Consider the following 11,525-nt stretch of genomic DNA (forward strand, 5'->3'; position numbering starts at 1 on the left):
TCAGCGTCAGTCCTTCTGAAGAATATTCAGGGAGAGTGAACAGGGTTAAAAAGGAAAATGTCAAAGGGAAGTTACATAATGACAAGGGCTTTAGGGAAAAAAAAAAATCAGGCTGTGTTAGATGAAAAGTGCGTTAAATTTTAGACATGGGAAGAGGTTTCCCAGGAGAGGGAGAATCCTGTCCTGTGTTTGGGGGAGGCCAGCTGGTGCCCTGAGGACCAGCAGGACGGGGGCAAGAAGAGAGATCTGAGAGACAGAGGCCTCAGAGTGGGGAGGGGAAACAGGGGGGCCTCAAGCTCTTCCTCTGAGTCACCCTGGGCCACTGGAGGGCTTCAGCTGAGGAGACAGGGTCTGACAGATGTTTTAACAGGATCCCTCTGGATGCTGATTTGAGAACAAATACAGTGTTTAAAAGCCTTTAGAAATAAGTATTCAAATGTGAGAGTCACACTGACAAATCATTTTTAAAATGTCAAATTATATTTGCAGCCAATTAAGCCAACAAAAGCGACTGCAAATGTCAGGTAGTACATGCAGCCTGTTGCCTGTGTGGGTTGCCCTAAGGGACCTTGGAATCAGCCCTTTCCAGGGGACATTCATGACTGGCCTGCTGCCCTCAGTCTAGGCTGCAGACAGGTATGAGCAGTGCCTTTGGAAAGGCCCAGGGCACAGTGGCCAGGGTCCACACTGGCTAAGTCATAAAGTCCATCCACACCAAGCTGCAGAACAAGGAGCATCCGATTGAGGCCCTCTGCAAGGCCAAGTTCAAATTCCCCGGTTGACAGAAGGTCCATATTTCCAAGAAGCAGGGATTTGCTAAGAAAGGCAATGCCAAAGAATGCTCAAACTGCTGCACAATTGCACTCATCTCACACGCTAGTAAAGTCATGCTCAAAATTCTCCAAGCCAGGCTTCAGCAATATGTGAACCATGAACTTCCAGATGTTCAAGCTGGTTTTAGAAAACGCAGAGGCACCAGAGATCAAATTGCCAACATCCACTGGATCATGGAGAAAGCAAGAGAGTTCCAGAAAAACTTCTATTTCTGCTTCATTGATTACGCCAAAGCCTTTGACTGTGTGGATCACAATAAACTGTGGAAAATTCTGAAAGAGATGGGAATACCAGACCACCTGACCTGCCTCTTGAGAAACCTGTATGCAGGTCAGGAAGCAACAGTCAGAACTGGACATGGAACAACAGACTGGTTCCAAATAGGAAAAGGAGTACATCAAGGTTGTATATTGTCACCCTGTTTATTTAACTTATATGCAGAGTACATCATGAGGAACGCTGGGCTGGAAGAAGCACAAGCTGGAATCAAGATTGCCGGGAGAAATATCAATAACCTCAGATATGCAGATGACACCACCCTTAAGGCAGAGAGTGGAGAGGAACTCAAAAGCCTCTTGATGAAAGTGAAAGAGGAGAGTGAAAAGGTTGGCTTGAAGCCCAACATTCAGAAAACAAAGATCATGGCATTTGGTCCCATCACTTCATGGGAAATAGATGGGAAAACAGTGGAAACAGTGTCAGACTTTATTTTTGGGGGCTCCAAAATCGCTTCGGATGCTGATGCAGCCATGAAATTAAAAGACGCTTACTCCTCGGAAGGAAAGTTATGACCAACCTAGATAGTATATTAAAAAGCAGACATTAGTTTTTCAACAAAGGTCCATCTAGTCAAGGCTATGGTTTTTCCCGTGGTCACGTATGGATGTGAGAGTTGGACTGTGAAGAAAGCTGATCGCCAAAGAATTGATGCTTTTGAACTGTGGTGCTGGAGAAGACTCTTGAGAGTCCCTTGAACTGCCAGGAGATCCAACCAGTCCATTCTAAAGGAGATCAATCCTGGGTGTTCATTGGAAGGACTGATGCTAAAGCTGAAACTCCAATACTTTGCCCACCTCATGCGAAGAGTTGACTCACTGGAAAAGACTCTGATGCTGGCAGGGATTGGGGGCAGGAGGAGAAGGGGACGACAGAGAATGAGATGGCTGGATGGCATCACTGACTCAATGGACATGAGTCTGAGTGAACTCCGGGAGTTTGTGACGGACAGGGAGGCCTGGTGTGCTGTGATACACGGGGTCGCAAAGAGTCGGACACGACTGAGCAACTGAACTGAAGTGAATGTGGATGAATCTGAAAATATGGTGGCAGAAAAGTGGCTCATCCCAGATGGCTGAGGGGGTCAAAGTGAAAAGTGAAGTCGCTCAGGCGTGTCCAACTCTTTGCGACCCCATGGACTGCCAGGCTCCTCCATCCATGGGATTTTCCAGGCAAGAGTACTGGAGTGGGTTGCCATTTCCTGCTCCAGGGGATCTTCCCAACCCAGGGATTGAATCCGGGTCTACCCACATTATAGGCAGACGCTTTGCCATCTGAGCCACCAGGAAGATAGGAGGGGTCAGATATGTCCCTAATTATGGCCCCTGGACCAATGGTGGGCCTGCACTCATGAGGGCCTTGGTGCTTTCCCCTGCTCACTCACCCTTACCACTAAACCCTATTTCCCTGTCAAAATAAAATGTCAAATTATGCCAGTTGTACCACAATAAAACTGAAACGAAGGAAGGAATGAGTGAGGGAGTGAATGAGTAAAATGTCAATTTTTTTTTTTTTTATTAAACCAGATCAGGTGGTTCTTTCAGGGAAATAGCTCACTCATTTTTCTATACAAACACCAAAGTTAAGGGTGAAAATAAAGGAACAAGAGACAAGCAGCTGGTTTCTTCAAATATTCTTCTCCCTCGTTATCGAGTGTGTTCAAGCTCAGAGAGGGAAGGGCTTCCTTGATCTCCTCCCCTCTCCCCAACAAGGAAGACCCAGCTGTTTCTGGGGTGGCCCACCGCCGGGACAGCCACTGTGGGAAGACAGAGGAGCCTGAACGCAGCCCTGTGACGGACCGTCTGGCACAGCCCGGGGCACCTCCTACCCAACTGGCTTTGCGTCTTCCTCTGCTGCCCAGGCTGGTCCAGGAAAAGAGCATCACCGGTCAGCCCTCTCTAGGTGTTAAAGATGCTATAAGCCTCAATCACAGGCCAGACGTTTCACAGATAGCTGCCAACAGAAACCAAACAATTGGATATAATAAAATATATATTGGCCATAAAGAAAAACGAAATGCTGACACAGGTTACAACCTGGATGATCCTTGAGAAGAGTAGGCTGAGTGAAAGAAGCCAATCACAAAAGACGCTTGCTCCTTGGAAGAAAAGCTATTATGACAAACCCAGACAGTGTATTAAAAAGCAGAGATCATCACTTTGCTGGCAAGGGTCTGTATGGTCAAAGTTATGGTTTTTCCAGTAGTCATGGACAGATGTGAGAGTTGGACCATAAAGAAAGCTGAGCAGTGAAGAATTGATGCTTTTGAACTGTGGTGTTGGAGAAAACTCTTGAGAGTCCCCTGGACTGCAAGGAGATCCAACCAGTCCATCCTAAAGGAAATCAATCCTGAATATTCATTGGAAGGACTGATGCTGAAGCTGAAACTCCAGTACTTTGGCCACCTGATGGGAAGAGCCGACTCATTAGTAAAGCCCCTGATGCTGGGAAAGACTGAGGGCAGGAGGAGAGGGGGACAACAGAGGATGAGATGGTTGGATGGCATCACCGACTCAATGGACGTGAGTTTTGAGCAAACTCTGGGAGACAGCTAAGGACAGAGAAGCCTTGTGCGCTGCAGTCCATGGGGGTCACAAAGAGTGACTGAGCGACTGAACAACAAAACAAAAAATGGTACACTTCTGTTCATGGGAAAAGCCCAGAATAGGCAGGCAGAAAGCGGATTGGTGATGACACAGGGCTAGCAGGGGAGAGCGGAGAAGGCAGTGGCACCCACTCCAGTGCTCTTGCCTGGAGAATCCCATGGACGGAGGAGCCTGGTGGGCTGCAGTCCATGGGGTCGCTAAGAGAGCAACTTCACTTTCACTTTTCACTTTCACGCATTGGAGAAGGAAATGGCAACCTACTCCAGTGTTCTTGCCTGGAGAATCCCAGGGACGGGGGAGTCTGGTGGGCTGCCGTCAATGGGGCCGCACAGAGTCGGACACGACTGAAGTGACTTAGCAGCAGCAGTAACTGAAAAATGGAAAACAGCCTCTTATTAAAAAAAAAAAAAAATATATATATATATATATATTATTAAGGGAATTTCCTGGCAGTCTAGTGGTTAGGATTTTGCACTTTCATAGAGACCAGGGGTTCAATCCCTGGTGGGGAAACTAAGATCCCACAATTCTCAGGACATGACCAAAAAATAAATAAATAAATGAAAATATAATTTTTTAAAAAAGGTAAAAATTTTAAAGTATTAAGAATTTTATGATGGCAACTGGGACCTGGTCCACTCATTGTCCCTTTTTCCAGGTGTGGAGGTGGGGAAGGGGTGTGTCCCTGCAAGTCATCTCTGCTTCGTTTTAATAAGGGGGCAAATATAGGACTGTTTCTTTGCTCAGAGAGCTGGCGCACCTCCTGCAGAGTTCTGTGAGAACCTTCCAGAAGATGAGCCCTGGGGTTCTTCCCCTTGACAGCTGAGAGTGGTGGGTGGTCTCTCCTCTTCACCCTCAACCAGAAACAAAGAGGCAAGTTCAAGGTGGCAAGCCTGGCATTTAATGGTAAAGCCCCCGTTAGCTGTAATGAGAAGAGGCGATTTACATAATGACTACAAACCAGAGACACTAACAACTCCGTGGGTCTGAAATAGATGCAGACACTGGAATTCATAAAGGTAAAGAGACGAGGGAAAATGTCTTGCAGCAATTGGAAAACCATTCCTCAAAAGAACGTGAAACAAGAGGGAGGGAGGCAGAGCACAACCTTGAAAAGAATGACCTACCAGTTGAGGATGTGACATAAACTGGTGAGAATCATCGAGGTCCAAGATGGCGGAAGAATCAACTTCCAGTGGACCCTGAGCCTTAGTGTATGCTTATTGTAATACACTGCTGCTGTTGAGTCGCCAAGTCGTGTCTGACGCTCTGCAACCCCATGGACTGTAGACCACGTGGCTCCTCTGTCCATGGGATTTCCCAAACAAGAATACTGGAGGGGGTTGCCATTTCCCTCTCCCGGGGATCTTCCCAGCCCAGGGATCGAACCCAACTCTCCTGCATTATAGGAGATCCTTTACCATCTGAGCCTCCAGAGGAGATAATACATCACCATAAGCTAAATGACACACCCACAGGTGCCCTGACAGTTCCAAGGCAGATCACAAAAGGCCAAAAAGTGGGCGGTGGCCCAATTCCTGGAAATCTCCACTCCTTCTCCAAAGTAGTTGGAACAATCCTCCCGCTCATTAGCCTATGAAATTTCCCAGCTCATAAAACTAACCACCCCGTATCCCAGGGCCTCTGGCCGTCTGAGATGGCCCACACTCTGTCTGTGGAATGTGTTTCTCCTGGGGCTATTTTTGCCTTTCAGATGGACCGAATTCTGTCTATGGAATGTGTATCTCTCTCAATAAATTCACTTCTTACCTATCACTGTGGCTTTCACGGAATTCCTTCTGTGCATAAAACACCCGAAGAACAGAAAGAACATAAAAAGAACCTGAGCCTCATTAAGTCCTGGGACCAGGTGTGTGATCTCAACCAAAGGGATTCAAATCCTAATCTGGGTTTTGACTGGGTTCGAGTCCCAGCCTGAGGGGAGCAGTTTCAAATGGACACAACATAAATACCCGGTTTTAACGATTATTCACGTGTTGCTTCTGTCACATTCCTGGGCTTTAAAGTGCTAATCCAGGTTTTACATTGTCACCAAAAGGGGCAACGTAAATTAGCCTTCCTTAATCACTGGCTGGATGATTAACAGTGCAGCAGTGACTAACTCTTCGTTTGTGTGAAGACTAGCAGCTCAGTGTCCAGTTTGCAAGATAAATAGTCAGGCTGGTGCTCAAAGCATCATTCAGTCCAGCATGTACTGTGGGAATCATTTTGTGATTCAGAACACACACACACAACTCTGAAATCCTATATCTCCTCAGATCTGACTCACACTGCAGACACATTTATTTAGGGATTATCAATTCTTCAGAATACAACGGGTCCCTCTTACTATTTTTGTTGTTCAGACTTGTCTAGAGCCTGTCATCATGCAGCTTAATATCACAGTGGATTTTGAAGGCGGCTCATATACTCTGAGAGCACTGCCTTATAAGGAAATATGACTGCGTCAGGGAGGCACTGGGGGCAGCAGGCCTGGACTGGGGCCCCAGGTCCACCAGGAAGTAGTCTTATGACCAACAGCAAGAAAATTGATCCTCCATAGGCTTTAGTTTCCTTATAAAAACAGAATTTGGTCTCACTTATTAACTCTTTTTTTTTCCCCCAATTATAAAATTCAGTGTTTATTCCTTGATATCCTGCCACCAAAGGCCGGAGAATTACAGTGAAACAATGTCCACGTATAGACGGCCTTGGTCTTGATCTTCTTCCCGTTGTGAGTCAAGATCCTGCTTAGAGTGTAGAACTGGGCGGTCATTAGACATGGCTGAAGGGGATGGTGGGATCAACCCTTGCAGGGTCAGGGGAGTTCTGGCTTGTTTGTCACAACCTCGTACGTGCCAGGCATTGTTCTAAGAGTTTAAGAAACTTTAACTCACTTAATCGTCCAGCGGCCCTAGGAGAAAAGCACGGCTATTATGCAAATGATGGAGAAGGAAACTGAGGCCCAGACAGTTTATGTCGCTTACCAGGGTCACAGCTGGACAGCTAATGGAAGGCTGAGCTGGGGTTGGACCCCAGGGAGACTGGCCCATCAAAGGATAAGATCACAGGCTTGCTCTGTCTAGCTGTCCTGCCTTCATGCCCACAGGGATCAATCACAAGGGACCAATTTTGGGGCTCCAAAATCACTGCAGATGGTGACTGCAGTCATGAAATTAAATGACGCCTACTCCTTGGAAGGAAAGTTATGACCAACATAGATAGCATTTTAAAAAGCAGAGACATTACTTTGCCAACAAAGGTTCATCTAGTCAAGGCTATGGTTTTTCCAGTGGTCACGTATGGATGTGAGAGTTGGACTCTAAAGAAAGCTGAGAGTCGAAGAATTGATGCTTTTGAACTGTGCTGTTGGAGGAGACTCTTGAGAGTCCCCTGGACTGCAAGGAGATCCAACCCGTCCATCCTAAAGGAGATCAATCCTGGGTGTTCATTGGAGGGACTGATGTTGAAGCTGAAGCTCCAATACTTTGGCCACCTGATTTGAAGAGCTGACTCATTTGAAAAGACTCTGATGCTGGGAAAGATTGAGGGCAGGAGGAGAAGGGGATGACAGAGGATGAGATGGTTGGATGGCACCACCAACTCAATGGACATGACTTTGGGTGGACTCTGGGAGTTGGTGATGGACAGGGAGGCCTGGCGTGCTGCAGTTCATGGGGTCGCAGAGAGTCGGACACGACTGAGCAACTGAGCTGAACTGAATTAGGCTGCCAAAAGCAGATGAAATTAACACAGGACATTAGGGGCAGTTTTTGACCTTTCAGACTCGCATGTTGGCTGTTTTGAGGAATCTTAAAGAGAAGTATAGATGCAAACGACCTGCTCTCAAGTAGTGTGGGACCATCCTGGGGGATCAAGTGGTGCTATAGGGGTGCTGGATCACCCCAGGCTGGCCTGGATTCTGGGAACCTCTGCCAGCAGATGGGCATGAGTAGAGGGCAACTGCATGGTGTACACACTGTGGGCCTATCTGCTGTGTGAGGTGAAGGGAGATGGGGCGCTTTAAAATTTAATTTCATCTGTTCCTTTTTAAAATTATTTTTCATTTATTTTTGGCTGTGCTGAGTCTTCGGTGCTTTTCACAGGCTTTTTCAAGTTGCAGCGAGCAGGGGCTATCCTAGTTTCAGTTCAGGGACTTCTCAGCGCAGTGGCTTCTGTTGCAGAGCGCATGCTCAGCAGCTGAGGTGCATGGGCTTAGTTGCTCCACAGGATATGGAATCTTCCGAGACTAGGGATGGAACCCATGTCCACTCCACTGGCAGGTGGACTGTAAACCACTGGAACACTAGGAAGTCCTCATCTGTTCCTTGACCCTAACATGTATCAGTAGAATAACTCCTGCCAGACGTGACCCAGTGACTGCAAGGTGAATGGTCAGTAACGGAAACATAGGTGGTAAAACACGAATGAATTTTTTTCAGTCATTCAGTCATGTCTGACTCTTTGCGACCCCATGGACTACAGCACACCAGGCCTCCCTGTCCTTCACAATCCCCCACAGTTTGCTCAAACTCATGCCCATTGAGTCCGTGATGTCATCCAACCATCTCATCCTCTGTCGTCCCCTTCTCCTCCTGCCCTCAGTCTTTCCCAGCATCAGGGTCTTTTCAAATGAGTTGGCTCTTCGTATCAGGTGGCCAAATTATTGAAGCTTCAGTTATATTCCAATGAAAATTCAGGGTCGATTTTCTTTAGAATGGACCTGGATCTCCTTGCAGTCCAAGGGACTCTCAAGAGTTTTCTGCAACACCACAGTTTGAAAGCATCAATTCTTTGGTGCTCTTCTTTATGGTCCAACTCTCACATCCATACATGACTACTGAAAAAACACAGCTTTGAGTAGACAGACCTTTATCCACAAGGTGAATAAATGAATTAAAACACATCTAAGTGCATTTCTTCCTCCACTGCCTACCCCCTTCTAGGATTTCCAAAGTATTGCATTTGTATATGGCATTTGCAGAACTGTGGACTTCATTTTTACTTCTCCAAGAGTAGGGAATAAGCCTTTACTCATCTGTCTTCTCAGCAGCTGACACTGTGCTTGCTGAATGAATAAATGATATACCTCAGACCATATGACGTCTGTTTAGCCTGTAGCTGGAAACTGCTTCAAACTGTATACTGCCTGTTGATTAAGATTTCAAGGTAAATACAGACATGTTTCTAAGGAAGCATTTTTGTTGTGGTGGTTTTTACAGGATGACTAGGTAAGCTAATCATTTTTAATAATTACGTCTGGACTCTAAAGAACTCTATGTGCATTTTACTCTCTAGAAATTTAGTACTTATAATGCATTCATTCTGCTATAATTCCTCTTTCTTCCTCTCTTCGATGAGCTTCCTTCTTTCTTAAAGGAAGAGTTAAGGCTACTCCTACACTCAGCTTGAATGTCTGGTCATTTCAACCCATGCACGTCCCAACTTTTCATTTCCTTCTAACACCTTCGACTTTTGATCTTGAAGCACAAGGGTCATACTTTTATTGGGTTTAATTCACTGGAAAACCTGATGTTCCCTGTGAATCAAGCCATAATAGTCAATGAATAATCACAGGCTGCAGCCATGCCGGGTTTTAGTTCTGCTGAGTTACTAGGAAACCGACTAATAACAGGAAGGTAAAAAATGTTAGGAACCCCGGTACGGCCCCAGAACTAGCATAAGCCATTTGATTATGGGTGGGTGATCCAGCCAAGCATAGAGGGGGTTAGTTACTGAGTAGGACCCAGGGTAAGGGGACTGCTTGGCTGAGCCCAGGGCTCCTGGGAAGAGGAGCAGGGAGTGGCAGAAGTCTGGGTGGGAGTCAAGAGCCCAAACTGCGGGTAACCTGAGCTTCCTCTCTCTCTCAGCTGCTGTACTTTTTCCAGCTCTGCACGTATGCTCCTGGCTAGGTTATTTTCTATGTTTCATGCATTTATATCCAAGAGGGTAGGAATAATTTTTTTACATATTTTAAAGGATTTTTCATAAAATGCTCCCAGAGGGGAGTTTGGAAAAAGACACATAATGGCTATAACATTTTGAACCTCTCTCTACCAGGTGCGAGACAAATTTGCAGATTTTAACTTTGTGTTGAGCTCCCATCACAGCCTTACGACATAGGTGGCATAATCACCCTTGCTTCTGTACAGCTGAGAACCGCCAGTTAGAGCACAGGGAAAGCTGGTTGTCATGAGTGGACTGTCTTCAAAATCCTGTTACCCTTCTTTTGATATCTTTCTGCTCAGATGTGCTGGAAACGCCCCTCCTATCTGAGCTCTTCAAGGAAGAAAGATGTCTTCCCAAAGATCACTGGGTCTCAGGGGCCCCCTGGGCCCCTGATCACCTAGCACTGATACTCATGAACAAAGGAGCAGTTGCTATGAACAAGGCAGCCCCATTCTGGACAACTGAACTTGACCTAATGGTTGTCTTTTCCAAGTTTCTCAGATGCTTTCAGTAGTCCATGGGGAAAATCCCTCTATTAGCTGAAACTGCAGCCCGAATGAGTCAGTATTTTCTGGTACAGTTAAAAAAAAAAAAGTAGCACACTCTTCATGTCTCCATGGTAACTTACTATGGATCTGTATCCCACTTATGAAATTCCTTCCTGATCTATCTATGATTTCTGATCCAGGCCTAATTGTACACAGAGCAGCCATTAGAATCAGTTCAATCTGCTGGAAGTATCAACTGTTTCTGCTCCTGGTGGTTTCAGCTATGTAGACCCAGCCTCTGACCGATGCAATGGTGAGTCCTGGAGACCCTCAGGTACCTGAAAACATTAAGGTGCAATACTATCTCAATTACCTGAACAACTCCTGGGTTCAGGGTTGCCATGGAAACTGGGAACCTTGGCAACAGAGAAGTGAAGCCCCTCTCCCTTTTCCTTCACAGCACTGCGGTCTGAGATGCACCAACTACCAGTCCCTGGCCGTGCCTAAGCTGAGCTATTTTATTCTACACCCACCTTTGGGAAACTAAATATTCCACCAAAATATTGAGAATCTGATCTGAATCTGAATAGGAAACGTGCACATTTCTAGCCAGAGACTCAAGTATTTCCTGCTAAAAATGGAACGGGAGGTACTGGCGACAGTTTTGACCATAGTTGGAAGTCAGATAAACTGGAGTTTCAACCCTGAATCTCCCATTTGTGTGTCTTCTGACTGGGCAAGTTATTTGCCCTAAGGGTCAGTTCTCTCATATATAAAGCGAGGACAATGAGGCCTTGGAGAATTATCACGGAGGATTAGCCCAGGTGCTAGAGGTAAAGAACCCGCTTGCCAATGCAAGAGATGTCGGTTCAATCCCTGGGTTCAAAGTTCCCCTGGAGGAGGAAATGGCTACGCACTCCAGCATTCTTGCCTGGAGTGTTCCATGGACTGAGGAGCCTGGCGGGCTACAGTCCACGGGGTCGCAGAGTCTGCACGACTGAAGCCACTCAGCACAACCCAGGGAAGTCCAGCCAGGCTGGTTATCACCAAGGCACCGCTCAACTCTAGGGGCGCCACTCACACGGAGGTTGCAGGATTGGGGCGGGGTAGGGGGGTGGGGGGGCTTCCCGGAGCAGGGGCACTCGGTGACCGACCGAGGGTCCACTTCGTAGCTTTGTCATCTCAGCGTGTTTTCACGACAGAACGCTCGGAATAAAAACCATCGGAAATCCTAAGTCCATAAGCAGGTCCACGAATGGGGCCACCATGAGTCCCCCGGTGGACCAAGCCCCGCGGCCACTCGGTGGCACCAGCGCTAGCTAGCTACTCCAGTCCTGCCAGGGCACCTTTGGGGGTTAAAGCGGCGGACACG

At 46.8% G+C, this 11,525-nt stretch overlaps 1 pseudogene; it reads left to right on the plus strand.

Moving 5' to 3' along the window:
• Nucleotides 1-483: 483 nt before the first annotated feature.
• LOC129553676 (small nucleolar RNA SNORA70) lies at nucleotides 484-581 on the plus strand (annotated as a pseudogene).
• Nucleotides 582-11,525: the final 10,944 nt, after the last annotated feature.

The sequence above is a fragment of the Moschus berezovskii genome, chromosome 1 (assembly GCF_049115385.1).
Source record: "Moschus berezovskii isolate FMDL1 chromosome 1, NW_MosBer_1.0, whole genome shotgun sequence".
NCBI classification, from domain to species: Eukaryota; Metazoa; Chordata; class Mammalia; order Artiodactyla; family Moschidae; genus Moschus; species Moschus berezovskii.